This window comes from Diplotaxodon limnothrissa, linkage group LG14 (genome assembly GCF_057381915.1).
Source record: "Diplotaxodon limnothrissa isolate DT_005_m linkage group LG14, D_limnothrissa_male_GT1.1, whole genome shotgun sequence".
NCBI classification, from domain to species: Eukaryota; Metazoa; Chordata; class Actinopteri; order Cichliformes; family Cichlidae; genus Diplotaxodon; species Diplotaxodon limnothrissa.
In genome coordinates, this window is record NC_140609.1 from 107,700 (window position 1) to 122,863 (window position 15,164).

General features: G+C 39.5%; 2 pseudogenes; both read left to right on the forward strand.

The window, feature by feature from the left end:
* Nucleotides 1–4,440: 4,440 nt before the first annotated feature.
* On the forward strand, nucleotides 4,441–5,508 carry LOC146618160 (spastin pseudogene; annotated as a pseudogene).
* Nucleotides 5,509–11,940: 6,432 nt separating this feature from the next.
* On the forward strand, nucleotides 11,941–14,550 carry LOC146618161 (spastin-like; annotated as a pseudogene).
* The last annotated feature ends 614 nt before the right edge of the window (nucleotides 14,551–15,164 follow it).

Below are 15,164 nucleotides of genomic sequence, written 5' to 3' on the forward strand. Positions count from 1 at the left end.
AAAGATAACAAAATCTGATAGGTAAAAATAACATTTTGAACCAACTAGGTGGTTCCCAAAAATCTGGCGTGCTGTGAGTCCTTAAAAAAATTGAGGAAACCGGAAAAGTAGCAGGACTAAATAACTCTGTACAGCAGATGAACTGTATCTGGAAATCATGTCCTTAAGATGTAGAAAAATATAAAGAAAAGCAAAGACTTGAAGTACCTGAGAGATGCACTGGCCCTTTAATGGATCCATCTGCTGTTTGCTGAAGCCTCATCAGAAACGGTCTCAGTGGAAGGCTGTCAGGAAGCCATTTTTAGTGAAGAGAAACAGGGAGAAAAGGCTGAGGTATGGTAAATTACACGAGAACTGGACTATATCAGTGGCAACAGGTCTTACAGCATTATGAATTCATATTTGACATTTTTGGTTCAAATAATTGTTGATATGACTCCAACAGAGGGTGTTTACATCCATCTGTAAAACACGATGAAGGCTCTGCCAGTGGTGTTGGGAATCTTGAGAAAGCTGATGGAAATATGAACCAGATATTAAGATTTTCATTAATCATGCAGTCCCAGCTGAAAAGCATCTAGTTGGAAAAGGCATATTTTTATTCATTACGACAATGATCCCAAACACACGGTGAATACAATAAACGTATACCTAGATCAGTCATGGATTGGCCTCCCCAGAGCCCAGACCTCAACATTTATTAAAGCAGTGTGTTCCGGAAAGAGAGAGTCCAGGCTATGTTCGATAGTAAAGGTGGCCATACCAAATATTGACTTTCAAGTACATTTTTGCCTTATGTACTGTATTTCCATTTATGTTTGCACGTTTCAGTGAATTGCTCTGCCTATTTCCCATTTTCCCAGCAGAATATAACGAAATGAGGATGCCTCAAGACTTTTGCAATATTGTATCAGAAGGAGAAAAAAGGTGACAAATGTCCCAGTTCTTCGTGGTTAATCTTGTTAATGTTGCCTTCTGTTTTCTAATGGTTTCCTGCCAAAAACCCTAAAAAAGTGTTCTCCAACCTCGTGAATTGAAAACACTGGATTTGTTATAGAATAACTTCTAATTAGCTATTATTTCACAGAGGAAATAAGATAATCGATAAAAGAAAAAAAGACGTGAAAAGGAGACAATAAAAGAAGCCCCTTCCTTTCCCACATGTGCTAAACTTAGAGCCAAAGCCTCACCCTGCCGCTTTCCGCTTCATTAGAGCTGTTTAAACAAAACAAGTTTAAAATAGGGTTTCTATCTGAAACAGCACATGCAGTTAAAAGGCCAATGTGGAAAATAAATCCTTGTGATTATAGTTGAACAGGAAGCAGCACTTGCTCTGCCTTTCAGCCCCATTGAACAAGACGTCAGCAGCTCTATGGAGGTAGTTTAGTCTTTTTTACAAATTCAAAATTAAATATGCGAGCACTCAAAAATTAAGGTTCACTGAGAAATGTCCTCATTTTTTAAAAAGAAAGGCATATTCCTTGTTATTTAATACAACATTCAATTGATCAGAAATGTTAGAAATCATGGTAAATGGGCTCATCAATACAAAATCATGATTGTCTTTTTAATTGTATAACTTTGTAGACTACTTTTCCCAAACCATCACTCTAGTGCTCCACTGGCACCTCGTATTACTTAATGCAAGTAGTTTACAGGTGTTGTGTCGTGTCTTTCTACAGATGTAGAAAGGTCAGCTACTCAAGAGACCTTCCCCAAATCTCCCTCATCTTCATCTTCGTCAACGAGGCTCTGTCGGTGATCCTGCGCTCAGTCCACTCAGCTGTCAATCACACACTTGCTCAAGGAGGTCATCCTGGTGGACGACAACAGCGATGACGGTCAGTATAGATTAAATATTTTCTTCAGCTAATACCAAATAAGAAGAGTGGCTTTTTCGCCCTCTGATTAGAAGATGGTTTATAGTGAGTGAAACACAGAATTTCCATCTAAAATCCACTGAGTCATCAGCAGGATTTCTACTGAAAGCAACAAAATACACATCAAATTGTCATTCAGCATCCCAGAAATAATTATCTTATACAATAAGTGTCATGTAACCTGAATATAATTATATAATTAAGTTTTATATTATTATAAAACTGAAACTAGTGAATAACCTTTGCACTGTCCTCTTCCTGCTGTGACAAAACAAATTTCCCACGTGTGGGACTAATAAAGGTTATCTTATCTTATCTTATCTTATCTTATCTTATCTTATCTTATCTTATCTTATCTTATCTTATCTTATCTTATCTTATCTTATCTTAAAAAGGTGGCGCGGTCGTTGATGCTCAGGAAGCAGTAGACCCCCGTTGGTGTTGTTTAGAGTGAGTTGGAGCTTAAAACAGCACCGCAGGGAGCTGAGTGAGAACTTTTATGTCATCTCTCTATTTGCATGTGTGCTTCTGTATTTCTTTATTTATCAACTGTGTTGTTGTGGTGATGAATTTGTATGTTTTTTATGTTTGTTTTCAGCTTTTGATAGTGTAGCAGTGACAATAGTTGGCATACATTAGTGGTTATTTAGGATAGGATGAGCTAATAAGCCATCATGTCTTTGTATTTTGCTAGGAAAATGGGAAATAGATGCAGCAGTTTACTGAAACTTGCAAACATAAGATGCCAGATGCATCTCTCAGGTTGTGTGTCAGTTTTGTGTTATTTCTTAAGGACACAACTTTCAAATTCTGTTCGTCTGCTGTAGATGTTTTTATTTAAGCTGCCAGTTCTTTTGTCCTCTACTTGTTTAGTTTCTTGACATATGTCAAGTTTTTGGCTAATAGCTCTTTGGTAATCACCTTGCTGGTGTGTTATCGTTGTCATTTTTTGTGCAGGAAACAAATTGTGTATTTGTGACAAGCTGCTGGTAATGTGCCAGTAACGAATTTGTCCCTTGAGTTAGGTGCCTTTATTATGTGTGAATGATTCATAGGAACAAACAAATAAAGGACTGCACTGAAAATTATAATAAAATGATGTCCAAAGAAAAATTTGAAGGAGCTTCAGAAAGCCTGAAGAACGTGAAATAAATTACAGAATTAAAAGACAGTTCGGTTCCTTGGAAGCAAAATGTAAAGACAAAATGTTCACACATGGCTCTATGCAACTAAATAAGAGCTTTAGGATTGTCTGAAAGTATTTGTTTGGGTTTTTGCTCGTAATTATCTGCTCCACTCTATGTTCACCTGTTCCTTATTACCCGGCTGCTCTAAAGTGATTTCTGCCAATCTTTGTCAGCTCATCTGTGAGCTTGTTTCACTCATGCGCTCTGCAACAGTCCCTCATGTTATTCTCTGCTTCACAGGTTTTTTACTCATTTTCCACCCCTTGGGCTTTGTTCTCCCAATATCAGCTTTATTTAAATAAGCTTTCTTTATGGTGGTTTTGCTGATTTTCTGTATTCATTTGGAAAAGCTTACAAACCTAACACAAATAATTGGGGTATAACCCTCAATCTCATTGGGCCTGTTTGAGTGCACATATGTCAATGAACTTAAAAAGGGCTAGTATGTGCACTTTGCTAAAGAAATGCTTTGATTATATATATATACAGTGAGTATATTTTCATAGGTACAGTGGGGCAAAAAAGTATTTAGTCAACCACCGATTGTGCAAGTTCCCCCACCTAAAATGATGACAGAGGTCAGTAATTTGCACCAGAGGTACACTTCAACTGTGAGAGACAGAATGTGAAAAAAAAATCTTAGACTCAGACCCTGTGACAAGGTCTGTGAAAACCACGTTTTTATGCCTGAAATACTACAGTACTACACTCCCACCAGATGAGCTCATGCAGCCTGTCACGAACCGGGACATACAACCATGACAAAACAGGAGATGCACACACAATTTATTGTGTTATTAATTTAGATCAACTGTGCTAATATAGTATACCAAAATGAAAACAATAACTCAAATTTCAGATATTTGAGGTTGTGCTGAAAATAATGGTGCCAAATAAGGCAAGAAAAACATATTTTAAAGGTGAAATATAGAGGTAAAATCAAAAATAGTCAAGAACGGCCAATTATACCCTGGACCACAGAGGGTTAAATTTGAAAACGGTTTAAAAAAAAACATCCCCATTCTAAAATGTCATGTGACAATCTGATTCATGAAGAGTGATGATGTCACAAGGACATGTGATGATGTCACAAGCACATGCCTTTGAGCCTTTGAAGTTTTTCTATAAATAGGGGTCAGGAGCAGCAAGTTTTAGTCAGTTTGTTCGCAGCCTTCAAACGTTCGACCAGAGCTATATTTGAAAGTATTTGTAAACCTCTGTAACATCACGCTCCAAAGCCCTGTGACGTTTCTGTGTTCTGTGACGTTGTCCCAAAGAAAGACCTTTAAATGCGATAAATAGCCTAAACGTTTTCGTTTATGACTAGTTTACCGTGTTATGACTGTGAACAGGGGGGAAGTCGCGCAAGAGAAATGTCGACCAAAACAATTGCAAGTAAGCCAAAGTCAGTTCCTAAAAGTCAACCCGCAGGTGTTTCCACCACCATCAGACCCTCCACTTCTGTAAGACCTCCATTAAGAATAACTGATGCAAAGAAAACCGCTCGGGTGGGAAAAACTCAGAATGGAAGACCGGCAGCTGTGAAACAGCCCCCGAAGAGGGATATGAAAAAGAATGTGGACAGTAAACTGGTCAGCTTAATTACAAATGAAATTGTATACAGTGGAGCGACTGTGTCATTTGATGACATCGCAGGGCAGGATCTGGCAAAGCAAGCACTTCAAGAAATTGTCATCCTTCCTGCCTTAAGACCTGATCTCTTTACTGGTCTGAGAGCTCCTGCACGTGGCTTGCTTTTATTTGGCCCACCAGGAAATGGGAAGACCATGCTCGCCAAAGCAGTTGCTGCAGAGTCTAATGCAACATTCTTCAACATCAGTGCTGCTAGTTTGACCTCCAAATATGTGGGAGAAGGCGAGAAGCTCGTACGAGCACTCTTTGCAGTTGCAAGAGAGAGACAGCCCTCAGTAATCTTCATCGATGAAGTGGACGGCTTGCTCTGTCAAAGGAGGGAGGGGGAGCACGACGCCTCTCGCCGTTTAAAAACTGAGTTCCTCATTGAGTTTGACGGGTTGCAGTCAGGAAAGGATGACAGAGTACTTGTAATGGGAGCAACGAACAGGCCCCAGGAGCTCGATGAAGCAATATTAAGGCGCTTTGCAAAAAGAGTATATGTGACCTTACCCGATGAGAAGACAAGATTTACGCTGCTGAAAAATCTTTTGGGAACGCACGGGAGTCCACTGAGCCAAGACGAACTGTCCTGTCTTGCAAAAGTGACTGAAGGATATTCAGGGAGCGATTTGACAGCATTAGCCAAAGATGCTGCACTTGGCCCAATAAGAGAGTTGGCACCAGAACAAGTCCGTGTTATAGCTGCTGCTGAGGTGCGCAACATTAAGATGAAAGACTTTGAGGATTCTCTGAAGCAAATCAAACCAACTGTTAGTCCAGCAACTCTTAACATGTACACCAAATAGAACAAAGATTTTGGTGGTCCTTCTTCAATAAATCCAAATCCAGTCAGGCTGGATGAAACAGAGTGCAAAAATAAAGAGCTTCTTCAAGAGAAAGAGCAACAGGAAAAAGAAAAAAAACGTATTCTCCAGGACTTGGAGAGAAGAAATCTACAACTGAACAAATTAATACAATGAAGGACAGAACACCTGAACTGGAAGGAGAAGTATTGGAAAAACGATGTTCAAAGATGCAGCGTAGGATCAATGAAATGGCGAAAAAACACTCAGAGGTCATTAATGAGATGTTGTTGAACTCAGACAACTTGAAGTGTGAAAACGCTGAAATGCTTGCACAAAAGCAGCAACAAGAGAAAATAAATGAAGACCTGCAGCGTAAGCTTCAAGAAATCACAAGAAGAAATGAGCAGTTAGAAAAGATGCACAAGGAAAAACAACAGCAAAATACAGACAAGTGCAATCTATTAAAAGAAATGGAGCAAAGATGCCAGAAACTTGAGAAGGAAGTTGAAGAAACAACCGATCAGTTGAGAACCCTCATCCTAGAGAAAAAAGTGGTCGTGGAAAAGCTCATGGAAAAGAAGAAAAAACGTTTCCGCTTCTTCTGGAGGAGGGACACTCCTGCTTTTTCTACTCTTTCTATTTTTTCTACTGCTGACGTCACCTCGTCTCCCTCCACCTCTGTTCCATCTTAATTTTCACCTCTCCTCTCCCCTTCTCTCCTAACACTTCTTCCCTCTCTCCTTCATCTTTTTTCACCCCAACCAGTCCCGGCAGTTGACTGCCCCTCGTGAGCCTGGTTCTGCCGGAAGTTTCTGCCCGTTTAAAGGCAGTTTTTCTTCCCCACTGTCGCCTAGTGCTTGCTCAGAGGGGATTGTTGGGGTTTTCTCTTTTCTTTTTTTTCCCCTTCTTATTACCATTTTCCTTTATTTACCGATTTGTTTTGTTTACTTTTCTTTTACGTTGTTTCTTTATTTACTTGTTTAACTTTTTTTCAACTTATGTAATAAACTAATAAACCAATTGAATTTATCCTCTGCGTATTTTACATCTAATCTTTAAAGAATATTTCCAAAACATTTTCAAACATCACGATCTGTCTTTTGTTTGCTTGTTAAAACCCCGTAAATGGTGAAGTAAAAACCCTGTGATATGGTTTAAAACATCAAAATAGACTAAACAACTAGTCTAAAACTAAGAGACACAGGATAAAGTTGGTGTGAAGGTTTCAGTCTGTGAATGAATCTAAGCACCATCACCTTAACTTTAAATTCATCTCTGTTACCCTCTTTGTGACTGAACTCTGACCGTGAGCACCACAGCCACTGCGCACCAGTCACACACACTTTAAATCCATCACAGTAAACCAGTTAGTTTACCTCAGTTTGTTTTGCAGCACATTTCACAACATGCAAAAGCATAATGTGCCATGTACAGACTCAAAATCTGATTTAAAAACATGAGGACTGACCTGTAAGCTTTACATTTACAGTTTATCACATACCACTGAGGTTCTTACCTGTAATTCTAAGCCCTCTTCTTCCTTTTCTGGTTTAAAACATCAAATTAGACTAAACAACTAGTCTAAAACCAAGAGACACTTAAATATTAAGTTAAACCTCTGGGGTTGCCGGACGCGCCGGCGCGTCAAAATCACATGACCAATTTAAGACGACACAGCTACAAGATGCAGCGATTCAGAGGCTGTATCCCAATTCAGGGTCTGCAGCCTTAAAGGCCGCATTTTAAGGCCGATTACGTCACCATGCCAGTCTCCTATTGCCAGAGGCTGAAGTGTGTGTGCAGTCACCAGGTGATAATCTGATATCGTCTACTTCCCCACTGATGTTAAGTAATATGAAAAAAATAATGAATCCCACCTTAGGCCGAATGTGTGACTCTCTTCGTAGTGGAAGAGAGAATGAATCTTCCCATCCGAATTCACGGCAATCAGTCTGTCAATCAAATCCTGTGGAGTAAAATGAGAGGCTTTGAACAAGAATGCACCGGATAGGGTGCAAAACGAAAACTGTGTGGAAATTTACAATGGGTAAGGTGGAGAACGTATATCAGTCTCAGTGTGAGAGGGTTTATTTGAATGCGTTTGAAGTAAAACAAATGGGTGGGTGGTGTTTGGAGGCCAAATAAAAAGTGCAAACATGCCCTCAGATGGATGACAAAAAAAAACTGCAGTGTGTGGAAAAGAAGAAGAAGAAAAACACTTACAGGTATGGAGGTTGGCATCTCCCTCAGGGTGTATTCGCTTTTGTTGGCCAAAGACTGTCGGCCCAGCAGTTGCCACACCGACTGGGAAGAGGAGAGGAGGTTGACCAAGTACAGGAAGGACTGAAGAGGAAAGTAAATACAGCAGCTGTTAGAGAGAAAAAATGTATTTGCTTTTAAAGACCATTGTGAATGCATTTGTGCACGTCATGGATTGATCAAATCCTAACACATAATAATAATATAACACTATTCAACTACAAACACTACCGATAATATGACAAATAATATCTGTAGTATTCAAAGCAAAACAAAATGTAAAAAGAATTTATGATTGCAAAGATAAAACATGGTTTACCACACTCTCAAAACTGAATAAGACATATATTCTGAGCAGAGTGGTTGAGCAGAAACCTATTGCAGCCTGAAGAATATTAAACTACAGGAAAGCTCCCTGCATTTTTCACTGGGTCTGGTAGAACAGGGAAAACATATCATCAAAAGCATCAAAGGAAAAAAAGAGAGACACTTGCACAAACGAGCTACAACTTAGATTATATTAAACAGCTTCAAAGAAACGTAAAGAAAAAAACAAGATACGATGGATTTTTTTTTCTAAAATAGAAATATCTATACTTTCATGTGTCTTCTGATGTTTCTGTGCATGTGTGAACTTATCTTCATATGTACTACCAAACCTCCTACTGTACTTAGCACAGATTAAAGCAAAGACTCGAGTTAATTCACCAAAGTGCTGGTGTGTGTATATTTAGTTTTCCTTTGACCTCAGCATATATGTATAACCCACTGATAAGGCAGACTTTAAAGTCGCCTGTGGCAGGACACAGTTTACACATCACTGGCTGTCCGTATTCACTTGGCTAGTCTCTCTGAGAGAGATGACTTGGCTGCTGTCAGAGGCCAAGCATCAGACACACACAGACAGGCTCACGCTGGAGCTTGTTGAAGCTTTCCTGAGAGAAATTCTGCCAAAAACATAACTAAAAATGCAGTCTTATGAAAGTAAGGCTTATTTGCCCAGACACCCATAAACCAATCAGCAAAAAGCCTTTCTTGTTAACAAAATCACTATTGCCAGTTTCTTAAATATGAATATTCACAAGTGAATTTTCTACATGGCTGCTGGTATCACAGCAACACATGGACCACTATTCTGAGTCCTGGGTTAATAATAATTGGAATCAATTTAATTTTAATCAATTTAAACACCTTTGTAACCAGTGAGCTAAAAACATGATGGAAAAGCAAAACTTCTAAGAGATCTGTGTCTGTACTATTATGTAGATATCTAAAAATTGGGGCATTGTGGGCTCCAGGAAGTTTCTCCTTCTCCCTCTCTCTCACACACACACGCACGCACATACATACAATACCTTAATGCAACTCCTATCTGTGGGGTCAATGGGAGTTGGTTTGGGACGGACCACTCTGATGTCGTCACTGCTGCACTCAAGAACAGACCATAGCTCTAGTACCAGGGCCCGAATAAAGCCTGAGACAGAACACGGAGAAATTTGTTGTACCAAACATTTATTTGAAATAGCAGCAACTAAAATTATTAACAGTGCTTTAATAAATAAACGACTGACTTTGTTATTGTGTGCAATCTTTTAAAGAAATCTGTCTTTGCATTGCTGGCACCGTTTTGATTGGAGGATTTGAATCTCAGGAAGGAAGGAATTTATAATGCCACTCCCTTTGATCCCATTTAATCTCTTCCCTGTTGCACTTTGGCCTGTCAGTAACTACATTTGAATTTTGCAGCTCAAGCTTGCACATAAAGGCTGGATAAAAACGTTAATGCAATCAAAATGTACGCAGCCCTCGCTGGAAAACTGGGGATACAGTACAGTACATAAATGATGAAGCAAAGACAAAACATTAGTGTCATGGAAGAAGAAATAGTCAGTGCATCACGGGAAGCTCCCAGCAATAAAACCTGCATTTGTATTGACACATAAACCTTAATTTGTGAGCAATTTTCAGTGTATTTCAGTTAAATTAACGAGACAAATATAACAAAAGGGATTTTATACTTAGAAGAAGAATATGAAATTGAAATATTAAACTAAGAAAACTATAAATACTGCAGTTCTAGAGTTACAGATATACAATTAAGCTTTGCATATCAGTGCTGTATAACCCAGGGAATGTACTTTTTTTTTTTTTATAATTGAATAGTAATGGAAATCATGAACTGTTTTTCAGAGGTCATAGATCAAATGAGCAGTAGAGTTTTTCTCACAGAATGGTTCTTTCACATAGAAAGCAGTGTGTGCTGCAGGTTTAGCAAATGGCCCATCATTTGTAAGCTCTGTCTGGACTATATCACTTTTTGAGGTCATCCTTCTTTCTGTCAGTCTGCCTTTTTATCGATGGCACAAACATATGTCACATCATGGAACACATGAGTGCTCCACAGCCAGCGCTGCTCAACACAGCAGGGAACTGTTCTTGCGTGGGTAAAGTCATAGGAGAGAATAGGTTTCAGAACGCAGCGGTGCTGTTATAAGCGAAGGGCTGATAAGTAATCAGACTTCTTTTCCCATAACCAGTTGAGTCGCCCCTTCTAGCCAATAGAAAGAATGCAGGATTAAAATATTTGTTCACTAGCTTCATTTTTTGACCTCTTTTGACAAGAGTACGGTATTTCCTGGAGCCTTTTGCATATGGATAAACCTAGTATCAGTATACAACTGATATGTGAATCCATTTATCAAAAAAGAACGCCTCTTCTTACTCTTTCTTACCCAAACAAAAACGGTTTGACAAATACATTTCTCCCTAAGCTGCCTTAAGTCTCCTTTATACCGACAACACAAAAACAACAACAACAACTTATAATATAAGCCTTAAGCATCACAGCTGACAAGTGTTTGTTGTGTCCAAATAACTGCAATAGTACCTGAACTGTGCAGAGCCACAACTCCCGGAGCAGTTGCTGCCACCTGTGTCACCATCACCCCGTAGCCAAACTTCTCGCAGCTGCTCACCTACAGAAAACACACAGAAATCTCATACCCCTAGAAATATTTCAGCCTTTCACTATCACAGTTTTTGGTTATCAGGTAAAAAATGAATGAGAGTTTGGAAAAAGGATGGAAAAGGTTTAGGTCAAATGTAGTACTAATGTATCATAAAGGGAGATGTGTAAGTAAATCTGGGATTCTGGAAAGGCACAACATAATGTAGTTAAACATGCTGTGGAGAATTTAAATTGTAAATTGATATTGGAGTGTGCAGGCCCTTCATTAATTACAACACAATGCCACAACTAAAAATAGACAAAATATAATTACATTCCATAATTAAAGTGTAATGCCAAACTAGAGAAGCAATTACAATGGTGCGTAAACAATGGCAGTAAATTAAGCCCACGGGGGATCAGCTAAGGTTTGCAGCAAGCCTGAGTGTTTGTGTGTTTACAATTTGAATCTTAGACTCAGACCCTGTGACAAGGTCTGTGAAAACCACGTTTTTATGCCTGAAATACTACAGTACTACACTCCCACCAGATGAGCTCATGCAGCCTGTCACGAACCGGGACATACAACCATGACAAAACAGGAGATGCACACACAATTTATTGTGTTATTAATTTAGATCAACTGTGCTAATATAGTATACCAAAATGAAAACAATAACTCAAATTTCAGATATTTGAGGTTGTGCTGAAAATAATGGTGCCAAATAAGGCAAGAAAAACATATTTTAAAGGTGAAATATAGAGGTAAAATCAAAAATAGTCAAGAACGGCCAATTATACCCTGGACCACAGAGGGTTAAATTTGAAAACGGTTTAAAAAAAAACATCCCCATTCTAAAATGTCATGTGACAATCTGATTCATGAAGAGTGATGATGTCACAAGGACATGTGATGATGTCACAAGGACATGTGATGATGTCACAAGCACATGCCTTTGAGCCTTTGAAGTTTTTCTATAAATAGGGGTCAGGAGCAGCAAGTTTTAGTCAGTTTGTTCGCAGCCTTCAAACGTTCGACCAGAGCTATATTTGAAAGTATTTGTAAACCTCTGTAACATCACGCTCCAAAGCCCTGTGACGTTTCTGTGTTCTGTGACGTTGTCCCAAAGAAAGACCTTTAAATGCGATAAATAGCCTAAACGTTTTCGTTTATGACTAGTTTACCGTGTTATGACTGTGAACAGGGGGGAAGTCGCGCAAGAGAAATGTCGACCAAAACAATTGCAAGTAAGCCAAAGTCAGTTCCTAAAAGTCAACCCGCAGGTGTTTCCACCACCATCAGACCCTCCACTTCTGTAAGACCTCCATTAAGAATAACTGATGCAAAGAAAACCGCTCGGGTGGGAAAAACTCAGAATGGAAGACCGGCAGCTGTGAAACAGCCCCCGAAGAGGGATATGAAAAAGAATGTGGACAGTAAACTGGTCAGCTTAATTACAAATGAAATTGTATACAGTGGAGCGACTGTGTCATTTGATGACATCGCAGGGCAGGATCTGGCAAAGCAAGCACTTCAAGAAATTGTCATCCTTCCTGCCTTAAGACCTGATCTCTTTACTGGTCTGAGAGCTCCTGCACGTGGCTTGCTTTTATTTGGCCCACCAGGAAATGGGAAGACCATGCTCGCCAAAGCAGTTGCTGCAGAGTCTAATGCAACATTCTTCAACATCAGTGCTGCTAGTTTGACCTCCAAATATGTGGGAGAAGGCGAGAAGCTCGTACGAGCACTCTTTGCAGTTGCAAGAGAGAGACAGCCCTCAGTAATCTTCATCGATGAAGTGGACGGCTTGCTCTGTCAAAGGAGGGAGGGGGAGCACGACGCCTCTCGCCGTTTAAAAACTGAGTTCCTCATTGAGTTTGACGGGTTGCAGTCAGGAAAGGATGACAGAGTACTTGTAATGGGAGCAACGAACAGGCCCCAGGAGCTCGATGAAGCAATATTAACCCTTGGTAAAACCTCAAAATCCCATCCTTTCGTGAACCTCGGGACCAAAAATGGTCCCGCCCCAAAAGTGCTCTAAAAATGTTATATATCAATATTTTTTTCTACTTTAAATTAGTCAATCTTTTAAAACTACTTCTGCTTAAAATATCCATGTCAAGTTTTAATTATATTTTCATTGTTTTAACCCTTTAAATCCCAGTTTTATTACATGAGCGCCCTGTTTTTTTAGCCCCAAAAAACAAAAAACTTGAATATTTTCCAAAAAAAACATTTGAGGTAATATTCAATTGTTATTATAATTAGGCCTTTAGATGGACTAAAGATTGGCACCAAGAGTCATTTCGATCGCCTTTTATTTTTTTTCCAGGAGCGCATTTCATAAAATGCACACTATCGACCACGCCCAAAAAGTGCTATAAAAATATTAAATATTAATTTTTTTTTCACTTTAAATTGGTCAGTCTTTTAAAACTACTTCTCCCTGAAATATTCATATAAAGTTTTAATTATATTTTCGTTGTTTTAACCCTTTAAATTACAAAAAAACTAAAAAAAAAACTAAAAAACTAAATATTTTCCCAAAAAAACATTTGAAGTAATATTTGATTGTTATTATAATTAGGCCTTTAGATGGACTAAAGATTGGCACAAACAGTCATTTCGATCGCCTTTTATTTTTTTTTTCAGGACCAGAAAATGGTCTCCAGGCGGCAAATGCTTCTCCTCTAGCCCGGAATCGGTGCATGCTCCCGGGTTGACTCGCGACGATGACCGGGGCATGTTGCGTCGGACCCCTTTTTCCAACACACACATCCGGTACCACGTCACAACAAATACGTCATTTCCTGTTGATTAAAAAAAAAAAATCCAACCTCAAACGGTCCTGGGGCCGAAAATTGTCCCGCCCGATCAGCGGGCGAAGCCGCTGCAGCACGCCGGAAAAGAGGCGTCATTTCCCGCAGGTCTCTTTAAGCAGCCCGCTGTTTTCCAGCCCCGGGTCAAATGTGGAGCAAGGGCACCACCCGGTGGACAAATAAAAAAATTACAATTCTAAGGCCTCTTCTCCAAAACAAAAACGAAACCTAAGCCATCACCCAGATGTTAACGGTATAAATCCTGCAGTGAAAAATAGCGTTTATAAAGGGTTTCAATGGGGCACAAATCGGCCACGAGGTTCGATAGTGGATGTATGCCTTTTATTCAGCCATTTAAGCTCATTTAAAAAACTCAGACTGAAATTTCAAAATAAAATGGGAAAAAAATACATGTTAGAAAATTTGGCTATACTCCATTAAACACAGTGGAAATGGCGTGGAATTAAAAAACGCAAAGGCCACGAAATGGTCCCAGGTTCTACAGAGGGTTAAGGCGCTTTGCAAAAAGAGTATATGTGACCTTACCCGATGAGAAGACAAGATTTACGCTGCTGAAAAATCTTTTGGGAACGCACGGGAGTCCACTGAGCCAAGACGAACTGTCCTGTCTTGCAAAAGTGACTGAAGGATATTCAGGGAGCGATTTGACAGCATTAGCCAAAGATGCTGCACTTGGCCCAATAAGAGAGTTGGCACCAGAACAAGTCCGTGTTATAGCTGCTGCTGAGGTGCGCAACATTAAGATAAAAGACTTTGAGGATTCTCTGAAGCAAATCAAACCAACTGTTAGTCCAGCAACTCTTAACATGTACACCAAATAGAACAAAGATTTTGGTGGTCCTTCTTCAATAAATCCAAATCCAGTCAGGCTGGATGAAACAGAGTGCAAAAATAAAGAGCTTCTTCAAGAGAAAGAGCAACAGGAAAAAGAAAAAAAACGTATTCTCCAGGACTTGGAGAGAAGAAATCTACAACTGAACAAATTAATACAATGAAGGACAGAACACCTGAACTGGAAGGAGAAGTATTGGAAAAACGATGTTCAAAGATGCAGCGTAGGATCAATGAAATGGCGAAAAAACACTCAGAGGTCATTAATGAGATGTTGTTGAACTCAGACAACTTGAAGTGTGAAAACGCTGAAATGCTTGCACAAAAGCAGCAACAAGAGAAAATAAATGAAGACCTGCAGCGTAAGCTTCAAGAAATCACAAGAAGAAATGAGCAGTTAGAAAAGATGCACAAGGAAAAACAACAGCAAAATACAGACAAGTGCAATCTATTAAAAGAAATGGAGCAAAGATGCCAGAAACTTGAGAAGGAAGTTGAAGAAACAACCGATCAGTTGAGAACCCTCATCCTAGAGAAAAAAGTGGTCGTGGAAAAGCTCATGGAAAAGAAGAAAAAACGTTTCCGCTTCTTCTGGAGGAGGGACACTCCTGCTTTTTCTACTCTTTCTATTTTTTCTACTGCTGACGTCACCTCGTCTCCCTCCACCTCTGTTCCATCTTAATTTTCACCTCTCCTCTCCCCTTCTCTCCTAACACTTCTTCCCTCTCTCCTTCATCTTTTTTCACCCCAACCAGTCCCGGCAGTTGACTGCCCCTCG